Source organism: Tupaia chinensis, unplaced genomic scaffold (genome assembly GCF_000334495.1).
Source record: "Tupaia chinensis unplaced genomic scaffold, TupChi_1.0 Scaffold000338_1, whole genome shotgun sequence".
Classification (NCBI taxonomy): Eukaryota; Metazoa; Chordata; class Mammalia; order Scandentia; family Tupaiidae; genus Tupaia; species Tupaia belangeri.
The window spans coordinates 380,232-395,272 of record NW_006159832.1 but is presented as its reverse complement, the minus strand read 5'-3'; positions in this window follow the sequence as shown (position 1 = coordinate 395,272).

Sequence of the window (15,041 nt, the reverse complement as noted above, 5' to 3'; positions counted from 1 at the left end):
AAACTTAAAAATTTGCAAATATTTTCCTTGTAAACCAGTAAATCCTGGTGATATTGTAAAATTATTCCAAAAATGTTAATAAAAAGAGTCATTTATTGTGAAGAACATTTATGGATTTTTCAAGGTAGGTATATTTGCATAATTTTAGTATTTCTAATAATGACAAACCTTAAACCAATAACTAAATGTGACTTATTTGTTACATCTTTGTGCCAGATCATACAATTTAATCAATTAGGAAAAAATGCTAGTCTATGACTCCAGCTGCAGTTCAGAGACTACCTTCCCCTTATTAATATCTTTATGTCTTCTCAGCACCTTATACTTGGCAGACCCTCAATGAAGATTTAGAGTTTAATTGACTGATTGCAATAGAAAGTTCTAACTTTCAGGTGGTTTCAGAGCACCCTAGTTATTTTATTTGGCTTGGTTCAAGCTCTTTGAATTATTATTGTTTATGTTTCTGCAATCACCTGCAAAGGACACTTTAATCGTGCATTTTATTCCTCTGAAATTTCAAGGGAGGCCTCTGTTGAAATCATCTGCCCTAAGTCAGGATACACGTTCGGCTCTCCTCCCAGTGTACAATGGCCATCCATAAATACCACCATAACCGATTCTCCTAAGGATTGCTTTTAGTGCTCTCATATTTCATGATATAGTAAATGGTTTGGATGGCCACTACCTGACCAAAAAGAACATGCTTTCAAAGCATAGCTATTTTCCCTCTCAGAGAAAAAGCCTGGCTCTAACAAGATGAAGGTCTGTATACACACTACTATAGAAATATGGATTGAGAAGCAAAACCTCAAGTTGCTTTTCATCAAAGAACAGAAACTCCTTGCTCTAATGGTAGCTGTTGTCATCACTTCTACTGACATCTGAAATAATTTAAGTGGCATCATTTAAAATAATGGCTTTAAATTTCCTTTTAAAATGCTACTTACTGATAGAAGGACTGCTCCTTTGAAATTTAGTAGTCCTTTTTTATTTATTTTTTTTCCATTTAGCTCATGCATATTATTCCCTTACAAACTTTGCATCTCTTGATGCTATCATTAATAAGAATACATTTTTGCTTTCTATTTATTTAAGGAACAAGCAGACTTGCTTTCTACTATAGCATAGTGAATCATCACTCAGGTAGTATAACTGAAGATACTCATCCCCCCAAAAAATCCTTGTTCATACTCACCTACCTTTTAGGAAATCAGAAATTCTTATCATGAGAGTAGGACTCTTTTGACATTTGGGGATTGCTTTAAACACCAAACTCTGCTTTTCAAACTGCTGATAACCTCAGGAAGCATTGCACTATAAGGTCACATCAAAGTACTCTACATTTTTCCAATACAACCATCCAGCTTCTTACTCATTTTGCCTGCTTTCCTGGGCTGACTTTGTCCTTGCTGGGTTAGTAAACCCCCTTATATCTGTCCAGAGCTCTGATGTGACCTCCTCTGCAACTTCCCCTAGAAATTCATTATTCTCCTTTTTTCACCCTAACACACAGGACTACAACAATGAAGGTATCACACTAGGCTATGATGGGTTGGCTAGGACACTAGGATGTGGGCACATTCTCTATACTGCTTGTGGCTTCCTGGAGGTCCCAGCTTTGAGCACCACTTAGCTCTTGAGCCTGCATCTCTCTGTACACTAAATGTGTCCTTCTGACTCACAGACAGGCCCTCAGGCACGAGACTGTCAGGACTTCAAACTCCAGCTTTCTCCATCTAAAATAACATGAATCGTTCCTTTCAACTGAGACAAAGTATTTTCTCCTCCTAGATTCTTATCCTCAAAACACTCATTCTCCTCCTCCTTGCCCCATTTAAGTTTTTCTATCAGGCTCCCTCCCTATAACTCCCTATATTTCACAGTGGCAATTTTTCCTTCTGTTTCTCCCATTGGACTGTGAATGCACCTAGTGGATCTTTTTCCAGTGTCAAAAATAAAGGAGTTGGGCCAACCAAGTGGCATGGTGATTAACATGGCTGAAGCCCACATGGCTGACTGTGCAGCTTTAATCCTAGATCCAGCAGCTTGAAAACATGCTAGGTTATATGCTTCTATGACCAAAATTCTGAGAAAAGAATAGAGGAGAAATGAGTTCAGAATGGTCATGTCCTCTGAGGGCTTTCTCTCTCTCTCTCTGTCTCTCTCTCTCTCCTCATCCCTCTGTCCCTAGCAAGTGTATGTACCTTATAGCAAATTTTTAAAATAAAAATAAAATAAGTAAGTTGATGAATTGATTATTTTGGTATTAGAGAAAAGAAATTTCAAACCCTTCACATTACATAACTTACATGAAAATCCATCCCTTTACCTATGTATGAAACAATGCTTTACAAACTTTACATTTTCAGAAAAATAATGATAACTTGTGCATAAGGTATCTTAGGCCTAGTGGTCAACTCATATTTGTTAGTCTTCCTGCTTCAAAAAGAATGATAGGTAAAGCTGTTGTTCGATATCATTGGAGATTCATCATTAGCAGCTAGAGATGGATGCCACAAGGGCAGTGGACATACTTGGATATAAAATGAATTTTTAAACAAAGGCAGAAAAGGCAGTGATTAAATCCTCCTTTATAATTTCACAGCAGCTTTCTTTGCACCTACCATCTCCAGGAATATTTTCACTCCTTATGCAAACATAAATCACCAGTATTACAATATGCCTTGTTTTTCTTGTCCCTAGTAAGTGATGTTTAAATGATGTAATGAATGCTTCTTTGTACATTGGCAAAAACTGATTTCTCTCCTCGAGAAGAACATGTTCAGTAAGTAAATGAAGTTCCTGGCACAATGTGCCCAAATGTGGTGACAATGGTGCTATGCCTAGAAAGTCTCAACTGAATACACAAACTCTATAACCAATCAGGGGTGTACTTATTTTAAATAATTTCTCTCATGACACCCAGAAGCAAAGCGTAGCTTCAGCAGATGGCAATTATTATTTTTTTAAGGTTTTTGCCATAGAGTGAATGCATTCACCAGAGAGAGATAGAGACAGATGTGAGAGAGAAAGTGAGAAATCACCCCCCCACCCAAGGGGATGACCACACTGCACCACAATCCCTTTTCCTCCTGTGATTTTGGGCACTCATGCACATACTCCCAATGTGATTTTCAAGTTGCCAGGTCCGTGATTTCAACCACAATTAGTCATGTGGAAATCAAGTGCCTTAACCAACAGACCACCTGCTGCCCCCCTCATCCCTCCTTTGTAGCTGTCACCCAGTGAAAAATTGAAGCTTCTTCCTTTTCCTTTCTTATTACTGCATCTACAAAGAAGTGTGCAAACAGTAGGAAGCAAGATAAAGTGAGGGATCTCTGAGGATAATGAGTGAGTTGGTCAGTGATTACAGGAGAGAGTGGGAGAGAACCTAAGAACCAGTCATGAGCTTCAGTTTGGACCATACCATGTGAGTATGAAGAGCCTTTCAGGTTCCAAGCAGTGGCTGTTCAGATGAATGTGCAGTGTTTTAATTAATTTGTCCTTTTTGTATTTGTATTTTTAAAATTCCAAAAGCCAGTAAACATCTGATTTATTATGAGATTTAAGTTAATTTAATTCTTACTTCTATATTCTGCATGGTTTAGTCTCTAGTATTTAATCATATGTCTTTTCAACCAGTAAGTATTTACTGATTGCTTGATGTATACCAAATACAATGCTAGGGATACAAAAGTATCCATAATCTAAAGAACAAGATAAAGGTAGAAATTCATATTTATAAAACAATGAGGAAAAGACTGGTTTCTTTCAAATAGCACAGTATTTTCAAGGTTCAACTATGTTTTATCATACATGAATATTTCCTTCCTTTTCATGGCCAAATAATATTCCATCATATGGATATACTACATTTTATTTACCCATTCACCAGTTAATAAGCAATTTTTCAGACATCACTGGAGATTAATCATTAACAGCTAGAGATCAATACCACAAAGGCAGTGGTACTGGGCGGTTCCCAGTTTGTGAATGTGAGTACTAAAATTGTTCTAGCATTCACTGTAGTGATGATTGCATAACTCTGTGGATATCCCAAAAGCCATTGACTTGTGTATTTTATGTGAGTAAATTATGAGTTATATCTCAATATGTTACCCATAATGAAATCAACAAAATTGTGCATAGGATATCAGGAGAACACACTCAAAAAGAGGTACTTGATAGGAGTAGGTTGTTCGAGTAACTGATTAAGTAGAGATTTCTCAAAAGAGCTTACTTCTAAACTATCTCTTTAGATGAGCAGAAGATAGATGAAGAAAGCACTGTGTAGTGGAGAATTTTCAACACTAAAATTCAGAAAACATAAAACATAGTGCTGCTTGCAGAGAGCAACACTGACTTGGGAGTTGCCAGAAGAACACACTGTTGCTACAGAGAGTGATAAGCAAAAGTAGTAATGGTAAGTCATTGCAGGTAAGTCAGACAGGCAACTGTGTGGAAGATAAATCCTAACAGTATAAGACTGGAGTCAGGGACACGAGTCAGGAAGCTCTAAAATAACAGTAAAATCCAACAGTCAGAGAGAAGGAAACAGATGAATGCTAAGAGGAAAATAAAATGAGTGGATTCCATTCTACTGTGAAACCTAGAAATAGAGAAATATACATCATGGTAATTAGAACATCCCAGCTTCAAGAAAAGGGCAGTTATCCTTTCCTAAATAACATAGTTCAGCAAATCTAAGTATACAAGTGACAAAAGTCAGCAGGCAGAAAGGATAATTTTCAGGACTAGAACTAACAAACTATGTATCTTCAGAGAATGAAGAATGCCAAAATATCCCATTATATTGTGTCTTACTCTCCTCTGTATCACAGTAATGGTGGGAAAAGGCCATCATGTTTGAATTGCTCTATTTACAGGAAAGATCTGGCTTTACCCCCAGGTTTGATGATAGAAACATGGGATGAGGCTTCATCATTTGACTGTCAACACTTATTCTACTCTAATGATGCTGATTGTGAGTTGTGATAAAGCCCATCCATGTTTTATTACTATTTCTTAGAACAAGACAGAAGAAAGAAATATGAAACAATAAAAATAGCAGTGTATTTCACATCACTGTGGAAGTATACGGCAAAAGATAATACCTTATCTCTACACCAGGCTCAGAATCTTGATGTGAACAAAATCCAAAACAGACTCAAAAAAGTCTCAGATTTCCTAAGGGAAACTAATTTATGAGATAACAACCAATCCATATATCCTTTTCATTTAGTGGTAAGCAATTAAAGCCACTTCAGGTTTTCCATCTTGGGCCACATTTCTCAGATGAATTCAGACCAACTAGAATCAGAAGACTTTGGCTCACCCCATAGTGTAGCACTTAAATGTTATGGAGAGAAAGCCAGATCCCATATGACTGACTAGAGATGAAGTCCCAGCCTCAGTGGTTTACACACCAGGAATTCACAGATTTATCCAGAATCCTGACACAATGGAAGATGGGTAAAAAATTATTAGAGTTTAACCAGTCTCCACTGGTAGTGCTCTCTCTCGCTTGTTCTCTCCTAATTACTCACACACTCTCTGGCATAATAAAAAGAAGAAAAAAAAAGTGCTTTTAAAAACATAGGCCTGCCTGCTTTGCTCTTTCTCTGCAAGATCAGTTACCATATTGATACAGTGCACTAGGCTTGTTTGGTATGAGTTATTATATTTTGGACATGTCTATGTAAACCACCACTTAAAATTATCAAGTTCCAGAACAAGAAAGACCCATAGTTCCAAACCCTCAACTAACTTCCTAATATTCTCTATGCTTCTTGAAAATCTATTTTTACATACATTGTACACACATACACAGCACATGTTTAAGATAATCAGTCAGATAATTAATATTCACCAAATGCCCAATAAAGCTCTTCATCTTGACAAAGAGTGCAGCAATACATGGTCACTAGTACATGGACTGGCTCATTTGCAGACTGGGCTACTGAGCTTGGTAGCTGAGGAAAGCCCCAGTAACTGACAGCAAAAGATACATCTGAGTTGTCCAACTAAACACTGAATATTGCCCTTCTATTTCTACCTGTACTATTATTTCTGCTATTCAAAGTCCTTATACCATTAGACCAGGGGTAAATATTATTCCGTAGATCCAAAGCTTATGGAATTTGGAAGGGTGGGTTCCCTTTAAGAAAAAAGAATACAAAATCACAAATACAAAATTAGGTACAGGGCTCTAGAAGGAGCCCATGAAAATGAGGAATTTTGGAGCCTAAACTCCATAAGCATCATATTGAATCCATCTATTTGACACACCTAATAGTGATGAATTCTCATTTGGTGTCTCCCAGTAACTATTTTCCTTATTTATTTATACTGCTTATTGTTCCGAGCATAATTTAACATGACTTACTGAGCTACATACAATACTAAAAGATAAACTGAAGCTCAAAGTTAACAAACAAGACAATCTGGACTAGGAAAAAATAAATAACATAAAACCAAGGATCAAATTAATACTCAGAATATTTCCTGTCCATTTGCAGGAATTTAGCTATACATTTTCTAGCAGTCAATAAAGAGAGAGAAACATGTTTAATTATATGAATTGGACCAACAGTTTAAAAAATACACAGCTAGTGAGAAATACCTCCTCTGGGTGTTCTGTAATGAAATAAGACCTAGTCTCCCTAATATCTGAGGGCTACATCTTGCAACATGTTCTGTGAATGTTCTAGGGTCACTAGAAAGACTGACACTAATGGTGCATCTACAGATAGACCGGTTGTTGTGGTTCAGAGGCTGCTCTGCAGGATCTCACTTAATACAAAGTTACACCTTGGTACTACTCATGAATCCCATATATTCCACAAAATCATCCACAAATATCACTTCCTCAAATGGCCTGATTGTGCATGCCCAAAATCCCAAGAGGAAAATGGAGGAAAAGGGATTGTGGCCTGGCCATACTCCCTGGTGGGGTGATTTCTCACTTTCTATCTCTGTCCCTCCCTGTCTCTCTGGCAAGTGCACATATCCAATAGCAAAAATCTCTCTTAAGAAAAAAAAAAAAAAAAAAGACAGTGGATAGCAGTGAGTTTGAGGCTATATTTCCGCAACTACTCTGTGTCAACAGAGAAAGAACTCATATTTCCTTTTAAAATTGTGTAGCCCAAGAAGGTTGAGTACCTGAAACAAAGACTAAAGGAGAAATTTAGGCACAGCCAGTAGACAACTGAAGAATAAATTATGCACCTATTCTAATACTGAAAAGGAATGAATTATCCAAATTAGCATTAATTCTTCATTTTTACAGTTCTCAGAACTTATAGTATACATTACTGTAGGAATTTTCATAACTTTGACTCACAGAAAATTAACCTAGAATAAAATACATTGTCTTATTTATTTATTTATTCCCAGGAATAATCATGAAAAATTTAGCATTCAACCTCACACATTTTATAATGTAAACACAAAATTTGCTGGACTAAATTTTAAAAGTTGCAAAATAATTGCACATTAATATAAATTCTAGTGTCTTATAAATACTGATATCAATAAAATGTTACATCCCTCTTTTATATATAGACAATGGAATTTAATATAAAATAATTTTGATTTATAAATACTTTTTTATTTAACAGTTGGAACAGTTGAGCTTATATTTTCATTTAGTATCTCCCAGTAGAGAGTGGATTTTTAAAATTTTTACTATAATACATTTTTGTGCTTGAGAGCATTCATTGCTCGCCCTATTCCACTCCTGTGATATGTACTGATGTGTGTGTGTGTGTGTGTGTGTGTGTGTATGTGTGTGTCTGTGTGTATTCAGAGGAAAAAGGGAGAGAGAAATTATCATTTTAAATTATCTGTACCATAGGAATTCACATGTTACTTGTTTCTTCTGCACTCGATCTTTGCCAAAAGGCTGAGAGCTGATAGTTATTTCTTCTTAATTTAGTTATTATTATAATTATTTGTAATAATCATTATAGACTGTTTCAATTGTTTGCAATTATTTACACAAGTAACCCCTCCCATATATCTTAACTATTAACACAAAAAGTTAAACTTAACTACAAATGATATGGCTTCTTTGTTCAATTAGATCATGTATCTACGAATGAATATCATTTACTAGAAAAAAAAACAGGGCTCAGCACCAATGCTATTTTTTTTTGTTTGTAGAAGTGTAAGTTCTGGGGAAAGTTGGTGAGACCCACAGTGGCTCTGTGGTCTATTTTTCTTTGATAAAATAGAATTATGAAACATAAAGGAGGACCAAGTAGGTACTTCCACCATAGGCAGCCTCCCAGGAAAGAGAACATATTAAATGTTGAAGATATGGAGTTAGGATTCCTGAAAAATGTCTGGCCCTGTTGATGATTACTGAGCAACAAACTCAGCAAACATGCATTTGCTCCTGACTGCAATGTGGACCTTGATCAACTGGTCAAGTTCCTGGTGACTGTAACTATGTCGATTTCACCACACAGTCAGTCATCCAGGGCTCAGCTGGGACCAGGTGGAGGTCCCAGTGGCTTTACTTGGATGTCTGATGTTAGAGGAATGTCAGACACAGCATCTCTACTTTCTCTTCCAGCAAGACAACCCATGCTTTTTTGTATGACAATTGAGTTTCAAAAGGACAAGTCCCAGCTTGCAAATACTTATCAAACATCTGCTTGTATCACTTTTAACTGGCATCCCATTGTATAAAACAAACAACATGGGAAGTTCAGACTCAATATTAGAGAGGACATCCAAGAGCATGAATCCTGGAAGCATGACTATAATACTACCAGAGTATCCCTGAGATGTAAAACATACCCATCATCATCCAGGGCCCATTGTGCTGTTTAGTCCTGAAGTCCATCATCTTACCTGCATCAGCCCTCGACGTGGAATATTATCTTCCAGTACAGTTCCTTTTGATCTAGAAACCTGTTATGTAAAAAGAAAAATAATTTTCTCCTTTAACACACATCCAAGTAACACAGAAACAGAATAACCACTACAGCACAACAGATACTCCCATTTAAAAATACGTAAAAACAGGAGCTCAGAAGTTACTGGTCTATAGCAATTCTGAAATGTGGCCAGGCACAGCTGCTAGGGGCAGACTATCTCTGGCTGAGCATCCAGTTCTGTGGCCTGGGAGTGGTTCCTTACTCAAATGCTCTCTATGCTTTGGGCCCCACCTTCTGAATATTCTTTCTTTCTCTTATAAAATACCTTTTGTTTGCGGTTGAGTTAACTTTATTAGGCACTTCTTTCTCAGTTGAATGTTGGAAGACAAGGACTGTTTTCATTCTGGATTATCTTACCCCCTTTTAGTCCAGGGTGTTGGTACTTTCACCAAAACAACTCTTTTAAAGCCTGTGAGGGCCTTCTATGAAATTTTTGAAGACGGCATACACTAACATCTATCTTCATAATTATTTTTGAGATCACCTCTTTTTATTTTACACATGTCTGGCTGCTGTGGGACAGCATTCTTGCAATTCTTTGTCTAGACAAGAGAGTCTACTACACTGTCTTTAATGTTTCTGAGGACATAACAAAAATTCTTATGGCCACGCTTTTACTTCATCTTTATCCTGAGCTATTCCTTACTTTGGGAATCTTGCTAGCCAGAAACACTAGAAGTGCCCAAAATGACTGCTTTGTTTTCCAATTAGTAAGTTTTGGCTCCTCTAGTTATATGTCAGAGACTGGCTAGACAGTTAGGCATTAGGGGAGCCATGATGGAATGCTGACAAAAAAAGGGTTATTTAAAGCCAGCCAGCTGAGTTCTACTTATTGGAAACTACCATCTCCCTCTTCCCTAAACTTTTCCCTTCCAGGCCAAACCATTACAGATGTCCTCTGCAGGGCATACACCAGAGCAATTAGAGCCAGGAACCAGGGGCCAGACAACTTCTAACTTTCAAATCTAAATTACTTCAGCCCAATGAAAACTAAGAGATAAGCCACCTAGTCCCACCACATTCCAAGAAGGTAGTGGTCTTTTATGTACCAATGCATTTAGACAAAGAGTCTTCTGACCTTCATACCCACTCCAAAATTAGGAAAATAACCAGACCCAACTACCATGTGACCTCCACCATGAGAGGAATGCATGCACAAGGCCCTGCTAAGAACAAGCTCAGATAAAACCCTTCCAACCATGATGAAAACACCTTGCCTCAGTTCCTCTTCTGCAACCCATTTCTCAAGACCTCCTGCCTGGGAGCTATTCTCACCTTCAATAAACTCTACTTTGCTATCCCAGCCCTGTGTCCACATCTCTTAATTCTTTGGAAGTATGAGAAAGAATCAGGTTTGCTGCTATTTCTGCATTGGGTGTTGGACCCACACAGTCCAATTTCCCATATCAGTTTCTCTAAATTCTTCTTGCAAACTGAACATGTCTCTCTTAAGCTCATCTCTCTCTTCTGTAATTTTTCACAGGTTACTAAAAGAAGCCAATTGGCACTTTTAACATTCTTCCTGGAAATTCCCTTAGCCAGGTTCACAAGTGATTCAGGTACATTTTCTATCTTCCAAGTCACCACAGATGCTAGTTCTGCCTAGCTGTTGCTATTACATGGCACCCTCAATCTTCTGTATTTTTATTTTATTTTTTTGAGAGGTTTTTGCTATAGGGCATGAGCGCTCTCCAGAAAGACAGAGAGAGACAAAGAGACAGAAAGTGAGAAATCCCCCTCCCAGAGGAGATGGTCACACCACAATCCTTTCTCCTCCATTCTCCTCTGGGGATCTTGGGCACACACGCATACATGCCCAGCGTGAGTTTTAAGCCACTGGGTCTGGGGCTCAAATCATCATCGACTACATGAGAGTCCAGCGACATAGCCATTAAGCTAACTGCTGGTCCCACTCTCAACCTTAGGAAGCTTAATTCCTCACTGCCTCTCCAGCCTCCCCTAGCAGTTTGTTTTTTACTCCTTCAGTCTTTGCTAACAACCCCTTAAAACTCTTCCCACTTCTCCCTCTACACCAAAGCCAATGCTACATTTTAGGTTGGTTTGCTTCTTATTTAACAGTACCCCCTAGCTTCTAGGTGCCAATTTCTGTTTCAGTTTTCTATACAAGATTAAAAAAAAAAAAAGAAGAAAAAAGAAAGAAAGAAACAACCTAAATCTTAGTGACTTAAAACTTTGATGATTCATTGTTCACAATTCTGCATTTTGGGCTGAGGTCAGCTAGATGATACTTTGACAGGTCTTGCCTCTGGTCACTCATGTGCCTGCAGTGATCTGGAACTCAGCTGGTGTGAAAAATCCAGGGGCTCCTCACCATATGTCTGGTGGGTAACTGGAGCTATTAACTTAGATCCAGGAAAGCCCTGACTTCTTTGTATCAGATTGTATTCCAACAGGCAAGCTTCAAAGGACAAGAACTTAGTGAACCTTTTCTCATGTTACATTTGCTAATGCTCCAAAGGCCAATTCCAGCCACTTGTCCAGGCTAGGGTCACTATGGGAGAGGATTCCATAGGCAGATGGATACTAAACATGATTCATCAAGGTGCACCATTGTAACCATCTACCAACCATCTGCGTTGTCTCTGTGATCCCACTCCCTCCCCCTAGACCACACGGGGATATGCCTATCCCTGTTTGATAAGACCTGATACAATTAACATTGAGTTACTAGGGAAGTGTGATCATTCAGAGTAAATGGGTGATAACAGAGTGGAGCATGGCAGAAATAAGGCTTGTGAGGTAGATGTTATCCCAAAGTCTCTTGGATAAAAAAACTAGGCCTGGCATAAAGATTTAGAGATGAAAGCCCACAATGGTCAAAGTTGGAGGTTTCCAAATGCTAGGAGGAAAATAAAAAAGGACATCCTACTTCACAATCTTGCCTGAGTACTGAGGTATATAGGAATAAAGTTCCAATGGTACCTTCAGTGATCAAAGAGGTCTCAAAAGCATATGGTGAACTATCTATACACACACTCAGAAAAAGCCCATGTCAGGACCAGCAGATGGTGTAATGGTTACATCACTGGACTCCCATGTAATTGACTACAGTTAGAGTCCTGGACCCAGCAGCTTGAAATTTACACCAAGCACATGTGTGTGTTCACCCAAGATCCCAGGAGGAGAATGAAGGAGAAGAGATTGCAGTGTGGCCATCACCACCCCCACCACCCCCCAACCAGTGTGATTTCTCACTTGCTGTTCTCTCTATCTCTATCTGTCTCTTCAATAAGTGCACAAGTCCTATAGCAAAAAAAAAAAAAATTCTCAGAAAAAAAAAGAAAAGGCACAGGCCATACTTTGGCCTTCAAGCCACACTGAGATATGAATGAACACTAATGCCATCAGAATGGTTCATTCTAACTATAAAAGGTAGCTCCCAGGAGGGAGCTGTCACCAATAATATGCTCAGGGCTCAGGAGCCAGGGACAAGTGTAACTGGATATGTGAACACAATTAAGCTGAACAAAAGTCACTGGCCCACAGCCAGTAATGACCTAGATCACTAAAAATGTAAAACCAGTTAGTTTCTTTTCCTTTTTTAAAGTTAAAATTCTTAACTATTTGATTTCTCATTCAACTGTATTCTGCATTCCTTTTTTTTTTTTAAACTAGTGACTTCCTGACTTCTAAGTCCTCCTTTTACCCTAGGAATATTCCCTCTCCTCTAGTTGTTTAAATTGATATGAGAGGATGGAACGCAATGTGCTCCCAATAGCTTAACCAATCTGAGTATCTACTGTAAACTAGGGACAATGAGTCACTGTTGCTCTCTGAGGGACTGAGGCCTAGTGGGAAAACGGATACAGTATCATGAGATACATACTAAGCCAGGGTATATGGGTACTTCATGAGCACATGAGTGGAATGCTAAATCTAGATTGGAGAGGCTCAGAGAAAGTTCTAGAGAAATGGGCACCTTAGTTGTTGAACAGTTCAGGATGAATAAGACTTAAATAGGCAGGTACATCATTGAAATCATGTATCAGACTAGGTATTTCTTAAATTCTCTCTGAAACAAGTGAGAATACAAATTTATACGCACGTATGTGGCAAATACGTGAAACTTGAAAGGGTACTGTAACCAACTATAAGCACTTCAGCGTTGCAGAGAATACACGCAAGGAAGAATTACAGAAGAGGCAGAGGCAGACTGAAGGGCTTTGTGAGACCATACTGAAAGATGTCAGCTTTGAAAAGATTTAAACCAGATGACATAATCAGATGTGCACTTTGGAACAATCTACCTAGCAATGAATTAGGTAAAATAAGCATGGGGGGGGGGATTAGATAAGGAGAAGAGATAAGAGACTAGCTGGAGTTGTTCATCTGGTATCTATTAATCCTAGGAGCCATGGATGGGGTCCTGGAATTCAATGATATCACAGGGAAAATATCATGTATATGTACAAAAATGCATTTGATTAGTATCTCTTCCAATTTTTAGAGTCCAAGATACAATGGACTTTGCAAACAATCTTCTTTTTATTTTTTTGAAGAGTTTTTTTTTTTCTTTTCTTTTTTTGCTATAGGATGCATGTGCTTGCCAGAAAGACAGAGAGAGACAAAGAGACAGAAAGCAAGAAATCACTCCCCAGGGGGGGATGGCCACACTGCAATCCCTTCTCCTCCATTCTCCTCTTGGGATCTTGAGCATGCACACACACATACCCGGCGTGAGTTTAAGCCATTGGGTCCGGGACTCAAACCGCAGTCGACTCTATGGGAGTCCAGAAACATAGCCATTACGCTAACTGCTGATTCCAACAACCAATTTTCTTATCTACTTCCTAGCTTGTGTCCTATTTTCTCATTCTCTCAATTTATAGCTCCAAATTATAGCTAATTGACTGAACACATCTCAAGCATATACTCTCCTATAGAGACCTGGTTCTTTCCTCTGAATCCAACAGGCAGCATGGAACTGTGTCTTCTGTCTCAATGTAGGAGGAGAATATGTCCTTTCTCCTAGGCAGTCAAAACATTTATTTTTTCTTTCAGTTTTCCTAATGAGAAAAGCCTACCCTCAACAACTCCCCTTCAACTTCAATGAGTGTGAACATTTGTTAACCTTGGACAAATCCAGCCCTACACAAGTAAGATGCTCCTTGTCTATGACAACTTCCAAGGAGGCCTCAAGCTTCATGCAGAGCATAATAGCCACTCAGCTCTTAACAAATGTTTTTTCCAAGAGGCTGTAATGCCTCTATTAAAAAGAAGGCTGTATTCCAAAAGAAGCATCCTTTGTTAGCAACTTCATACTCAGCAGGAGGTAAAGATATAAGAGGAGGTAACTGCATTGCAGGAAATTGAGACTGTGGTGTGGAAAATAAATCATTAAATACCGATGGAATTACAGTCAATTCTTAATTAACCAGGGTAATTTGTGTGGGAGGGGAAAGAGGCCAAAATTACAATTAAAGTGAAATAAAACTACCATCAATTATTGGATGTAAGGACAGCTTAACTCTAGTTAAGGCAACAGGGACTAAGGTAAAGTCAACTTTCTAAAAAACTCAGAAAAGCCAAAAGCTAATTAGCAATAATTGCAATCTACCAAAAAGGAAAAGGAATGGCTCTAAGCCATGAGGTGACTTGGGAGAAGGAGGTGGACCCTCTAAAAAGGAGGCTAGTGTTACCCAGAGATACCCTCTTTCTCCTCAGTCAAAGAAGTTTCTCTACACCTAGTGCAAAGGGGAGTGAAAACAGCACTAAGCAATCACAGTCATCCCAGAAACTAGAACAGTTACCCAACTAACTAGGCAATATACACCACCTAGATAGTGCATAGTGTTATAGAGTATGTGCATATGTACTTGGGAGCAGAAGAAAGCATGATCTACTAGAAAGCGCTCAGAACTTACTACCAGATGGTGATGTAAGTTTGACTCCCAGCGCAGCTACCTGTTAGTTGGGGACTAGTGAAGACTGCCGAACATCCCTGGGCCTCATTTCCCTACTCTGGAAACTATACCTGCCTCATAGCTTTGCTCTGAAAATCAAATGAGATGATATGCAATCCCACCTAATGAAGTCCCTGTTGTCAATTAAGCACTCAAAAATTCTCCTCCATCT